The 14516-nt window shown below is 45.1% G+C and overlaps 1 pseudogene; it reads right to left on the minus strand.

The window, feature by feature from the left end:
• The window catches only part of LOC114682152, a 71986-nt pseudogene extending 60202 nt beyond the window's left edge, over nucleotides 1–11784 (minus strand).
• Nucleotides 11785–14516: the final 2732 nt, after the last annotated feature.

A 14516-nucleotide genomic window follows, 5' to 3' on the forward strand; every position in this document is an offset into this window, starting at 1 on the left:
AGTCAGTAAAATAAATGCTTGCCATGCAAACAAAGGACCTGGGTTCAGATCACCATATAAAAACCCAGACAGAAGCTTGTGCGTGGCTGGGAGGCAAAAACAACAGACTGCTGGAGCTGCAGAGACCCTGGGTCATAAGTAAGGTGGAGAGCAGCTGAGGAAGACACCCAACACTTACCTCTGGCCTACACACACACACACACACACACACACACACACACACACACACACTCGAGCACATATACATATATAATGTAAACTAAATATAAACAGAAATGTAAGTAATAAAACTGGGCTGGACATGGTGGAGCAGGTCTATACTATCAGCACTAAATAGAGCCAAGAAGTTCAAGGCCACCATTGGCTACAGTGCCAGAATACCTCCTGGCTATGAGATCCTATCTCTAAACAAAATAACTCCTTTGAAAAGCATAATAATAAAGTGGGAAGGAAGTCAATTACAGGCAGTTCTCAACTATCAGACATGTCATACCCTAACGGCACATTCTCCCACAAAGATAACATTTTTTTGACTGCACAATTCATGACTACTCAAGATTGAGGTAAACATGTTTAAGTGGAATTTTTAAAAAGAATACACAACATTTTGCAAGAGCAAGTATTAAAATACTGATCAAAACAGTCAGCACTTAAAAAGTAGAAAGTAGGGGCCATCTTTCCGCGCCAGCACATGGTGCGCATGAATGTCCTGGCTGATGCTCTCAAGAGCATCGACAATGCTGAGAAGAGAGGCAAAGGCCAGGTCCTCATCAGGCCCTGCTCCAGAGGCCACATCTGTTTTATCAGTTATGCCTAGTACCTGACAAGAGAACTCCGAGTATTATTTAGTTGCTTAGTTATTAATGATTATGATGCTAGAGGTCAAACCTAGGGTCTATCTCATGTTATAAATATGCTTTGCCACCTAACTACACCTCCAGCCCCCAAAACTATTTAATGAATAAATTACTGAATGCAATTTAAGGGCTTCTAGGTCAGTACTTACAATTTAACATTATTCCGATTGTAGTTCTGCAAATGTAATCAGGGTTGTCTGATATGCTTGTAAGCAAAAGGAAGATATAGAAAAGATAGATAAGATTAAAAAGAAATAAAAGAATAATGGTTGTTAGGCACAGTAGTGCACACCTGCAGTCCCATCTCCATGGGAGGCTGAGGTGGAGCATTTGAGCCCAGGAGCTCAGGCCGGTGTGGTGGTGAGAATAGGAATCCCCCCCCCCATGGGCTCACATATTTGAATGCCTGGTCATGAAGAAGTGGTGCTACTTGACAGGGATTAGGAGGTGTGGCCTGTCTGACTGGTGTGACCTTGCTAGAGGAAGTGTCACTGGGGAGTGAGCTTTGAGGTTTCAAATGCTCAAGCCAGGCCCAATTTCTCTCTTCCTACTGCCTGGTGATCTGGATGTGGAAATCCCAACTACCTCTTCTCCAGCACCATGTCTGCCTATGTGCCACCATGCTTCCTGCCATGGACTAAGCCTCTGAACTGTAACAGCCCCAATTTAATGTTTTTCTTTATAAAAGTTGCCATGGTCATGGTATCTCTTCACAGCTATAGGACACTGACTAAGACAGCCAGCCTGTCTCAAAAACCAAAATTCAAACCATTAAAGGGGCACCAAGGGCTTAGCTCAGAAGCAGAGCACATGCCTAGCAGGAGAAAAGCTATGGGATGTGGGTGGAGAAAATAAAAATTATAATCAACTGTACCAAAAGGACCACCATATCCTGTAAAGTCAACCAAATAATTAGATACATATGTAGCAGCAACCTGTCTTGGGAGTCATGGAAGGGTCTCTGATGACGTACAAAGACCAGACCAACCTGTTGTTCTTATTGAGACACTGAATCAGTTTGGGAATGTTAACCTTTGTGGGACCAACTTCCATCATCACAAACACGGCTTTGAATCACCAACCTGGTTTTTAGTAGAAATAGGTTAGGATTTCAGAGGAATCCAACAGCCAGCTAGTAATCATGTCTCAGGGGAAAGTAAATGGTAGTTTTTATTTGCTGTGAGTTTCTATATACTAGGCACAGGCATGTACATCTCACTAATGACCTTATGAAGCAGGGATAAATTTCCATCACTTCAGAAATGAAGGACCCGAGGCACAGGCTCAGTTATCAACGGCTCCCAGACTAACTCATGTTCTTCTCTATACCTCACCATACGGCCGGCATGCGTGGCCACTTTGTTCTTAACAGTCTTTTGAGTTTAGAGAGACTGAAAACCATGGAATTCCACGGAAAATAGTCAACTGAATGGGCCAACTGGGAAATGTCACAGTTAAACAAGATTTGAAAAGAACAAAAGCATACTTTAATTTTAGATTCCTCCCAACTCCACTCTATAAATTCTAAGCATGCTGACACTTCAACAAGAACTGCCGCTTTATCTAATCTATGTAGGGCAATTTTCACCAAGACAAATAAAACATCCTAATCAACTAGCTTCAGGTTCCACAAAACTTAACACAGAAGAAAAACAACTCAAGAGTCAATTCTGAGGCACTCCAGGGAGCCAGAGTGAAACCAACTGTTTACAAAAGCAGCATCAATATAGACATAATTCCCTTTTAATAGAATAATGAATAGTATTCCCTTGCAACTTTCAAGGTTCAATATTGCTATTAGAAAGTTTCATACATTTTCTCCTTTGAGCCTTCATTAACCCTGCTTGCTATTATCTTATTTAGTTTCCTAGTACCAAAAAATGTACTTAATATAAACAATATGGAGGAAAACTTCTAACTAAAAATAAAGCAAGAGAAGTCAACATCTTTCCCACTTTCAGATCTATCAAGAAACACTAGTGAAGGAAATAAACTGTTTTCAGTGCAGTTATGAAGGGGAAAGGAAGATTAAAGGTAGCAGGAGGAGACAAGGAGATTTCTGGGCAGCAGTCTAGACTACGCCATACTCCCTCCTTCTACTCTGGAGGCTAATAGATAGTACTAGGAAATGCTTTTGTGAGGAGGTATTTCTTCCAAATAGCATATATTTGTGAAAATTTTAAAGGTGAAATATCCCACATCTAACCAGATGTGGTTACTCCTGGCCAGAACAGTCTAAGCCAGAACTTGAATATATTTAGCCAGGCATGGTAGTGTGAGCCTTTAATCCAAGTCCTCCCTCGGGAGGCAGAGGCAGGAGGATGAGACCAGCCCAGTCTACATAGTTCCAAGCCAGCCAGTGCTACATAGTAGGACCTGTCTCAAAAAAGCAAAAGAAAGATCACACAAACATATTCCTCCTGTAGCTTTATATTGAGACAGACAGACAGACAGACAGACAGACACAAGGGGGGGAAGCTTTATTTGAGCAGGATCTCATTTTGTAGCCCAGTCTGGCCTAAAATCTATAGAACCTCCTTCACGCCTCAGCCTCCCAAACTCTGGAATTACAGGTATAGGGCAGAGGTACTGCTCCCCCGCAGCTGGTAAGCAGAAAGGTGAATGTTTTCATATTTATTTAGAAAAGTTATTTACTTTTGTAAATAGCCAGGCATGGTGGCAAATGCCTTTAATCTCAGCACTCTGGAGGCAGCGACGGAGGATCTGTGATTCTGATTCCACATATGTAGACAACCTGGTCCACATATGGAGCTCCAGGACAGCCAGGACTAGTTGATTATAGTATATGTACAAATCAAGCTCTTCCAAAAACATTAGTGTGATGGTTAATCCTGATTGTAAATTTGTTAGAATTTAGAATCACCACATAAACAACCTCTGGCACTTCTGTGAGGTTGTTTCCAGATTAGGTTAACAGGAGTAGAAAGACCTACCCTAAATATGGGTGGTATCATTCCATGGGTTGAGATTCTGGACGGTATAAGAACAGTGAGCTGAGTGTCAGCATTCACCTTCTGCTTACCAACTGTTTCATGTTGCCATGGTATCACCACCATAGTTAACAGCTACCTCACACTCTACGACAAAATAAATCCATTCATCCATGCTCTTGACAGGTACTTTGTTCCAGCACACGTCAGAGTCCCAGGACCTCAATATGCCTGGCCCTGTACTGTTTCCAGAAGTTAGATACAAAATGCTAGAAAAGCAAAAATAACTTTACCAACTATACCAAAAATCACCAAGAACCATTTAGAGTCTGTTGTGTGCATGTGACCTGCCACTTAAAAGCTTGTGTGGTATGAAGGCTTTGCCAGACACTGGCACTATTTAGAAGTGATGTGCGCACTAAGGATTGATCTACTGATGGGTTCATAGTTGAATGGGCTATTAGAAGGTGAAGGCTATCCGGAGGAAGCAGGTCACTGGTAGTGTGCCTCTGCAGTCTATCTTGTCCACAGCCGTCAGAGATGGGCAACCCAGCTCCTTCACTCTCTCTCCGCCATGATAGTCTGCCTTACCTCAGGTTCAAAGCGAGAGTAACTAACCATGAGCTGAAACTAGGAGGCAACATCTTCCCTCCTTTTACGCTGTTTATGTCAACACCCTTCATGGTAATACAGTGAAATCTAACCTCAATGCCTTCATCGTACCCTTGGAAATCAATCCTCCTGTCAGTAACAGAGAGCTAGGCAGATTCAGAGGAACCATATCTTAGCCTTTTACAGAGTTAAAGAGCCCCAAGAAACTCTTCATTACAAGAAAACAAGCACACAAACAGATGGCCGACCTTTTGTTTTCCGTTAGTAACAGTACTTTGTAGTCAGCCAAAGGCAAGTAAATAACAATGGAGAACAGTAACACCAATGAAAGTTCTAGGTGAAGGATTAAGAAATGAAGGCAACTATAAACAAACCTTCTCCTTCCAACACACACATCACATTACTAAAGAATTTGGACAAGCTGGCCTTCTTTAGCAAGGAAGAATCAAACCCAAATTTGATGTGTGAAATATCTGACTGGGCACCATGAACCCTCCTAATGGCTTCATAGAGTGTAAGCATTTAGGTCAGTAGTTCTCAACCCTGGGAAGTGAGATCCCTTCACAGGGCTGCAGTTAGGAAAGGATGAGAACAACTGTGATTTAGATCAAGAAATCCAGATGAACCAAGGTGATAGGCTACTCTATAACTCCAGCATAGGGAAAATAGAGGCAGAAGCATCAGGAATTCAAGGCCAGCCTGGGCTACTTGAGACTGTTTTCTAATTATTTTACTTTTGTCAAAAAAAGATAAAGGAAAAGGAAAGGAAAGGAAGAAAAAGATACCAAACAAGCAGCATGCTTTGGCACAAGCAGCACGAGGTTGGTAAGATGGGCTTGGGTCTGCATCTGAAATTCTGTCACTCCTTAACTGCTTCACCTGCCAAACGCAAGACCATTGTAAGCCTCAACTCTGGCTTCAATAAGGTAGGCAGACATCCACTTGTACTGGAGATGCAACTCAATGGTAGAGTACTGTCTAGCATTCAAGCTGGGCCCCACCAGGAATACTTAGAGCTTGATATCTACGCCATACTTACTAGAAGCTACCTTTATAAATGCCAGGTAGTTGTGATTTCATATGTCCTAATTTGTAAGACATCCTTTGGTTATTTCTCCACCTCTCATTTAAGAGACTAAATAGGTAAGCATGCATCAGAAGTAATGAGTCCTAATAAAAATCTAGACTGTTTCTGACTCCAAGACATTCAGTGTGCTTCTTTGAAAGCACTTTCTGCTCTCAATGGTTTTAACTCAAAAATCAGATTCAGTATATTTATATAAACAATACATTCCAAAGTAAACAGATTTTTAGATCTTAAGTAAGCCTCTCTCATAATTGAGTTTCACAAGCTGAAACGCCAAAATCCATCATTTGAAAAATAAGCAGCCAGGTGGTGGTGTGCACACCTTTATCCCAGCACTTGGGAGGCAGAGGCAGGTGGATCTCGGTGAGTTCGAGGCCAGCCTGGGCTACAGAGTGAGTTCTAGGACAGGCTCCAAAGCTACACAGAGAAACCTGTCTTGAAAATAAATAAATAAATAAATAAATAAATAAATAAAATAAATAAATAAATAAAATAAGCTATGATTATACAAGAAACCATTACTACATACATCTAGGTCAAAGTTAAGCTTTTAAGCTACCTATGTGAACACACAGTAATACAAACCTTAGCTTTGCTCAACAACTAAGATCTACTGCTACACTGTTCAAAGAGGCCTTGGTGGCACTTGTCTAAATATAAAAATTGCCTGCCTACTATATAAATAGTAGATACTACAATAAACCCATGTAAAAAGTCCAACACAAAACTACAAATAACAAGTATTACATTTCCTTTAAACTGAGGCTTTTAGTATATAATCTTAGAATGCATCTGTCATTAATAAAACATTTATTAATATTGTGTTAGTGTATAACTTGTAAATCCTCACGCACTATAATTTCCAAGTGTGAATCATGAACAAAAAATTTCCAGTAGAAAACAGACAAGGGAGAGGGCCTCTTAAGCTCCCCATACCAACTGTTCTTTCCTTTGCAGTTCTAGGAGCTGAGCCTAGGTCTCACACACAGTAGGCAAGTGCTCTACCATTGCATTGACCTACCTATCTCCCCAGCTCTATTTGACTTCCCGCCTTGGCCTCCTGAGTGCCTGACACTACAGGCCTGGTAAACCATACTAAAACCTTAAGGGTACTGCAAATATTAAACTCCAAGTGTCACAACCTTACATAGCAGAGCAAAATAATTTGCAAGAGTGCTTTTTGTTCTGGATGTTGTTGATTTTTACGTTTTTGAGATGGGTCTCAAGTATTTCAGGTTGGCTTCAACTTGCTACACAGTGGATGACCTTGAACTTGTGGTCCTCCTTGCCCCACCTCCCAAGAGCAGAGACTGCAGGTGTGGGATCCTACACCAAGGTTCCGGTGCTGGGGATTGAAACCAGGGCTTCACATCAGACAAGCACCCCATAAACCATGCTTCCAGCCCCCATTCCATTTTGGTATTTAAAAATCTTAACAAGTCAGGAGTTGGGACACACACTCACATTATCCCCAGTCAGGAGGCTAAGGGGGGAGGATCATAAATCTGAGACCAGCCTGGGCTACATAAGGAGACCGTCTCAAAATCAAAAAACTAACAATTTTAAGAGAATTTTAATTTATTTTAAAGCATCTTCCCTGAAGAATATACATTTATCAACTTATAAAAATTGTATTTATCTACAACTTCACATTAAAAAGGACATGTCTTATCCACTAATGTTGAGTGCAGGGAATTCAACAGAGTCAAGGTCAGTGGCCTTCGTTACAATGTTGTTTTACACTTTTTTTTTAAGGGGAGGGCTGGAGATGTGCTTCAGAGGAAGAGGATTTGCCAGGCTTGTACAAGACCTGTACTTGAATACCCTGAAGATAAAACCTTCCTTAAGCAAGTCACTGACCATCTTGAACAAAAACAAGTATGGACTTTATAGCTAGGAAAAAGTCATGCTATGGGGGCAGGTAACAGATAAAGTCAAGGAAACTGAAGAATGAAAACTATGAACAAGAACTACATTTTCAAAGTATTATCTGTTCAAATATGTTATTTACCAGACATACCCAGCATAAAAAAAAATTGGTCAATTCCACAAGCTGTGTTGATTGAGATATGGAAGGAAAGACAACACTAAATCCAGTAGAACAGAAATGAACTCAACAGAACTCATACAAGTGACGTACAACTGCTAGAGAACATTTTTACCTTTGGAAAAAGCAGCTGTGGAGCGTGCGGATCAGTGCGTGCTCGAGAGGTTGATGTGAGGTGCTGTGCTCCAGGGAGCCTGTGCTGTTCAGGACCAGCCTGGACTAGAGTCCTGTTCCACCAACCAGTGTCATCAGGGAGGGCATATTACAGCTCTTTGGTAGAGCAACTTGCTTGGCATACTGCAAATCAACCCCCATACCCACCCCGTGAGCAAAACTACCAACACAGAAAAGAATCTAAGCTGCAGGAGAACACATTAACAACCTAATTTAGAGTATCGGAAATATTCTTGGTACACTTCCATCAGCATGTCCATGGCAGACATCACTAACTAGTCTCCACACTCCATCTTCCAGTATAATTCAGGGGAGGCACTACAGGCGAACTTGTTTGTTATCATTGAGAGCTATTCCTCAAATACCATTCTAGTCAACTTCAGAAAGAATCAAAAGCTTACATATTTGTTGTTAATGAATTTATAATAGTTTCCCAAGACAAAAAAAAAAAAAGATTCTTCAAAAAAATTGTTTTTATTTTCTTTTGTTTGTTCCTCTGCTAAAGAGAACCAAACAGATAGATATAGATATGATGGTTCACACCTGTAATTCCAGCACTCAGGAGGTTGAGTCAGGAGGATCAAGAGTTTGAGGCCAACTTGAGCTACATATTGGTGAGTTTCCAAGCCACTCTGGCTACAGAATAAGACCTTACTTTAAAAAAAAAAAAAAGACTGGGGAGATGGCTCAGAGGTTAAGAGCACTGGCTGCTCTTCCAGAGGACCCTGGTGCAATTCCCAGCTCACAACTGTCCCAGTTCCAGGGGATCCAACTCCTCACACAGACATACATGCAGGCAAAACACCAATGCACATAAAATAAAAATAAATACTTTAAAAAAAATTAAAAAACACCTTAAAGAGAATAAAATATTTAGTTAACAGATTTCTAACTAAGAAAATGTGTTCTTTAGAAAAAAAAACTAGCCTCAAAATTGAGTTCTAGAAAACTAAAATTTTTAGCTCATTTTTGACCCATCTGAATCTACAAAACAAAGGTAACCACTTTTTTGCGTATCATTAAAGGTGAAATCAGACAGCTCTCAACTAGGAATTAAAGAGCTTCTGGTTTGGAAAACACTAGCTATCTACAATTTCTAGTTTGAGAAACTAGCACACACATGTATAACTGAGTAATAAAAACGTTTTAAAGCTTAAAAGAAATATATGTTAATATGAACACTAGAAGAAAGAATATCATGCTATTTGTCACCTCTGTTCAAAAAGATACCAAGGTAGAAGTGAGAAAATAAGGGGGAAATGAAAACAGCCCTGGAGTTCTAGGATCAATTATTATGAGTGATGTTTACCATACAGTAAACCACAGGGAAGCAGTGAAGAATCTGAAGAATCTTTTTTTTTTTCCTTCAAGACAAGGTGTCACTAAGTGGTTCTGGTTGTCCTGCACCAAGCTGGCCTCAAACTCACAAAGATCCACCTGCCCTGCCTCTGGAGTGAGTCCAAGTGCTGGGATTGAAGGCTTGCTCCTCGTAGTGAAAAGTTTTGATAAAAGAAGTTGTAAATGTACTGTGTGTATGGTATAAGTGAAAAATAAGTATTTCCTAAATACTCAAGTCTAGCAAAGAAAACACCCAATATTCTATGAAAAACCCAGAATGTCCCAGCTTCCTGGTTGAACAGCAGTGTGTGTGTGTATGTGTATATATATATATATATATATGTATATGTATGTATGTATATATATGTGTGTGTGTATGTATATATACACATATATATACATATACACATATTATATATATATATATACACATGTGTGTGTGTGTATGTATGTGTATGTATCTATTACACACACACAAATGACACCACGTCAGGAATAAAAACCCATGAAAAGCAGCTTTTCTCCATCCCAAACCAACCATGATACATATATAGTGACATTAGAATAGTAAACTGCTTTGAAAAACTACATATGCCGGGCGGTTGGTGGCGCAGCCTTTAATCCAGCACTCGGGAGGCAGAACCAGGCGGATCTCTGTGAGTTGGAGGCCAGCCTGGTCTAGATCGAGATCCAGAAAAGGCACCAAAACTGCTCGGAGAAGCCCTGTCTCGAAAAACCAAAAAGAAAAACTACATATACTGCCCATTAGGAGAAGCTATTAAATTATCTTTTTAATAAGTTTCAACAGAAGCTGGTAAAGAGGTAATGACTATAAACACACAATGCAGAGCTCCATATGTATGACCATTCAGGCATCCCGCCCTTTATTTCCTGTTATTTAAAGAATTAAAGAGTATGGAAAAGTTTTCACACTACATATGAAAACATAATGAGCATTCCTGCCCATGACCTTCCTTCTCCCTAAAACAGGAGTGAAACTTGAGTCATCTGTAAAGACTTCATAGTCTACACATTTGTGTCGATTGCCATTTGGACAAGTCAACACACTTAAAAATGAATTTAGGATGCCGGGCGGTGGTGGCGGCAAACCTTTAATCCCAGCACTCAGCACTTGGGAGGCAAAGGCAGGCAGATCTCTGTAAGTTCGAGGCCAGCCTGGTCTACAGAGTGAGTTTGAGGACAGCCAGGGCTACTACATAGAGAAACCCTGTCTCGAAAACAAAAGACTTTAGGGCTGGGGTGTAGCTCAGTGGCACACTTTCAGCACAGCAAAACACTGAAAGGTAAAAGTTTCCTACCTGCCGATGTCGCCAGAGCACATGGGGAACAAAAGCAGATGAACTTTGTTCCCGTAAGACAACTATTCTGAGTACATAAACATGACACCTGGAAAGAACAGTTGACGTCTGGGCAAGTTATTGTCGCTTTAGGGGCAGAATAACATCCATTCAGTTCAAGTTTACAGAATACCTATTTTCTAAGTGCTTTCGTCTCTACCTATATTTAGTAAACTGGGTACTTTGGGGAGGGGGGGCGCCCTAAAGACGTCCCAAAGGTCCCTCGCTGAGATAACTAGAGAAGAAAGCCGTGGGTAAACCGCACTGCGCACACCCCAAACCAAGGCCCCGGCCCTTGACAGTGAGACAGGGAGACCCGGGACGGCCGCTCGGACTCGACCCTCACCTCCTGGATGCGCTTCCTCGCCCGCTGAAGCACCTCTTCGTAGCCCTTCTGCCGCAGCTCGCTGAGGCTTTCGTATACTCCTCGGGATCGTCCGTCTCGGTGAAGAGCACCTGGGAAAGGATCTTCCAGCCGCACGTGTCCAGGCCGTGGCCAGGTAGACCTGGAGCTGGTAACACAGAGCGTCGATCTCCTGCTCGGTCATCTCGGGGGCGCCGCCGAACAGCACCGTCCACATGCCCGACGGCTCTTCGGGGAACACCGGCAGGCACGGCTCCAGCTGTGAGTTCACCGAGCACAGCTGCTGGTGCACGGCCCGCAGATCCTGGAAGGAGAAGAGCCCGGCCCAGCTGCACTCTTCGGCCGAAGACTCCAGCTCGGCGGCGGGCGGCGGCGGCGGCGGCTCCGAGTCGGGGGGCGGCGGCGGCGGCGCCTCGTCCTCCTTCACCATTTCCAGCACCTCGATCTCCTCGGAGACCGCCCCGGAGGCACTCATTCACCCGCACCGACGACAACGGGGGCGCCGGCGGGGCTGGCGGGGCTGGCGTGGCAGCAGCGGCGGCCGCATCTCGGATGGCGCGCCCTCTGCGAAGCGGGCTGGCCTTGACCCGCGCAGGGCTACGCAGGGACTCTCCGGTCCTTTGCCCGCCGGACCCCGGAGAGGATCGCCCCGCGGGCTGCGCGGCGCTGCGCGGAGAGCCACCCTCGGCCCAGGCCGGGCTCTTGCGCGGCCCGGGGCTCCGGTGCACCGTGGCCGAGGCAGCGGCCTCGGGCCGGCCCCTGGTCGCCGGGCTGCCGGGCCCGCGATTCCCATCGGGCGCAGGAGCCGCCGCCTGTTCCCGGGAGCCGCTCCTCTGCCTCTGGGCCGTCCGGTTGTGGCAGGTGATGGCAAACTTGCCTTCGATCTCGTTCCAGGCCACGATGAACACGAACTTGTGCTTCTCGCGCTCGTCGAAGACGTGGGGCCGCACCGCCACCCAGTCGGACTCGAGTGTCTCCTCCAGCGCGAACGACATGGTCGCTTCCAAGGGCCCGGCCGAGGGGGGCCGCCCGGCCGAGTCTCCGCGGTGGCCGCGCCCCAGCTCACCCTTGCCGGGCGCCTTCAGCATCTTAGCGCTCCGGCCGCTCTCCACCGGCTCCTTTGTGGCGCGACTCTCACCGGAGACAATACGCGGCCCGGAGCAGGTAGTTCACATGGTCACGTGCGGCCGGATCTGTTTACAAGCCGCCGCCGCCGCCGCCGCCGCTCGCTGCGGCAGTGCGGGGGCCCCGGGGCCGCCCCGGGTCGCCCGGCCTGGCGCGAGGCCGCGCGGGGCTGCGGGATGCGCCGGGGGGCGCGCGCGCGCGCGGCCCGCCGCTCCGCAGGGGCCGACCTCCCCGCCGCTGCGCTCTGCCTGCCTGCCGCCGCCGACCGCGCCGAGCCAGCCGGGAACCAGACGCCAGAACTATCCTAAACTCCGCGGCTCAGCATCCCCACAATGTTGCCATTAGGCTGTGACGTCGGCGGCTCCACGAGGGACGTAAACACGGGCACGTGCGGCACGCTGCTGACGCGGCGGCGGCGGCGGCGGCGGCCGTGGCGGCGGCGGCGCGCGCGTCGTGCCCGCGCGGCGGCGCCCCGCCCCCCCTCCCCCCCCGTCCGCGTCCCCCAGCAGCGCCTGCGCGTGGCCGCGGCCTCCCGGGCCCGAGCCCCGCCCCCCTCCTCCCCCGGCCCCGGGGAGCTGGAGGCGGCGGCTGAGGGTGGTAGCTTCCTGGCGCCGGGAGAGGCTGCTGTGCCCTGGGGCACCAGTGGCCTTGAACCCCGAGTAAGAGGAGCAAAGGCGGAGAGGGACGCTGGGACTTTTTCCAGGGACCCTCCGTGCACGTTTGCCTGAAGGAGTCTGGATGGACACCCGTGTTCAGAAAGTACCCAGTAAACAGTATGGGAACTCTGCCAGGCTGGAGAAGGCTAAGTCAGAGGGTTCGGTTCTCCCCTGACACCCTCGAGACAAAATATAAGATGGACAAGTATCCGAGGACAACTCAGTGGGACACTGGAACAATAGGAAAATTCAGCCCCGGCCTAAGAGTGTGAACGTTCGTCTCCATAGAACGTCTTTTATTGCTTCAGTTTTCATGAATGTGTACTGTTCTGAGAACCTCTTGGAGCAGACACTGGGCTAGGGCTCTTTTGAAGTTGTGTTCAGTTATCCGAATTCCCAAGAGAGCACAAACAACAAAAAGTCTTATCAGCCAGACATGGCGGAACACGAGCATAATCCCAACACTTGTTGAGCAGAGTCAACAGGATCTGGGAATTCAAGGCCGGCTGGGCTACAAAAGACCTTCTTTCAAAGACAAGCCATAAAAATCTAATTATTCAGACGAAACTATGTTGAAACATTCCCAACATAACCTAGTAGGTTTATGATCCAGTTTGTATTTTTGATGTTATCTTTCCTGTCAACGTTCAAGTCATCTGCAAAATAGGAATTAGTTGTTTTACTTTAAGCCACGTTTCTAAAACTTGTATAAAACCGGCTGAGTTACCCTCACACTGTCAGCTTTGTATTATCCTGACGTCTAAAATTAATAGTCAAAAAGTTTAGCCCCGTCTCTTGGCTGAACATGTAGACCTTACACATTTGCTTTGAAACTCGTGCCAGATTAACCTCCAGATTAAAAAAAGAAAGAAAAGAAAAGGGCACTCGAAGATGTGCAGAAAAAGTTGAAAATGACTTTCTCCTGGTACAGTTCTTTGTACGCAACCGTATTTTCAAAGCTTGTATGTGCATCTGTGTTAACTCTCCACGCAAATCAAAAACATACCTTTGAAAATACGGAAAGAGGGTTGGAGGTGGTGGCGCACCCTTTAATCCCAGCACTCGGGAGGCAGAGGCAGGCGGATCTCTGAGTTCAAGTCCAACCTGGTCTACACAGACAACTCCAGGATAGCTAAGGCTAGAAAATGAAATGCCGCCTGCAGTGGTGGCACACATCACTCGAGAGGCAGAGGCAGTCAGAGGCAGTCGATCTCTGTGAGTTCGAGGCCAGCCTGGTCTATAGAGCAAGTTCCAGGGTAGGCTCCAAAAGCTACACAGAGAAGCCCTGTCTCAAAAAACCAAGTTAATTAATTAATTAATTAATTTAATTAAATGCCGCCTTAAAACAAAAAACTGAAAGAGGTCTGGGGTGTAACTCAGTGCTAGAGTGCTTAAGGAACATGCGTGAAGTCTTGAGTTCAATCTCCAGAGACATAAAAATGAATAAATCAATAAAATGCTGAAGGAAAAAAAAAAAGCACTGCAAATTGGAGTCTCCAGCAATGCGAACAATAACATATATATAGGAAATTGTTCATCTTGATAAAAAGATAGCTGCTAAATTTTTATAGATACGGTTACTGACATGATCACCATCTCTCTTTGTGCAACACATTTTACATATTAGTATGAGTCTGGAGAATACAAGCTAAATCCGTTTAAAAGAAATCTTTTCCAGGCTTGGTGGTTCATACCTGTAATCCCACCATTTGCCTCCTGTAGCCAACTTGAGTTACAGAGTCAGGTCCTGTCTCACACAAAACGAAACAACATTTATGTACACTTATTAATTGTATCTAGAGTTACAAAACTGCATCTTATCCCAAACCTGCAAGGGGAAGATGGGGGCATGGTTACATGGGTGTTAAGTATTTTCTCCTAACACCACTGTTCCTTTTCAAAAGAGAAGTCTCCATGTTTCATGTTTCCACTATCTTAGCCATTATT

This window comes from Peromyscus leucopus, unplaced genomic scaffold, assembly GCF_004664715.2.
Source record: "Peromyscus leucopus breed LL Stock unplaced genomic scaffold, UCI_PerLeu_2.1 scaffold_933, whole genome shotgun sequence".
NCBI classification, from domain to species: Eukaryota; Metazoa; Chordata; class Mammalia; order Rodentia; family Cricetidae; genus Peromyscus; species Peromyscus leucopus.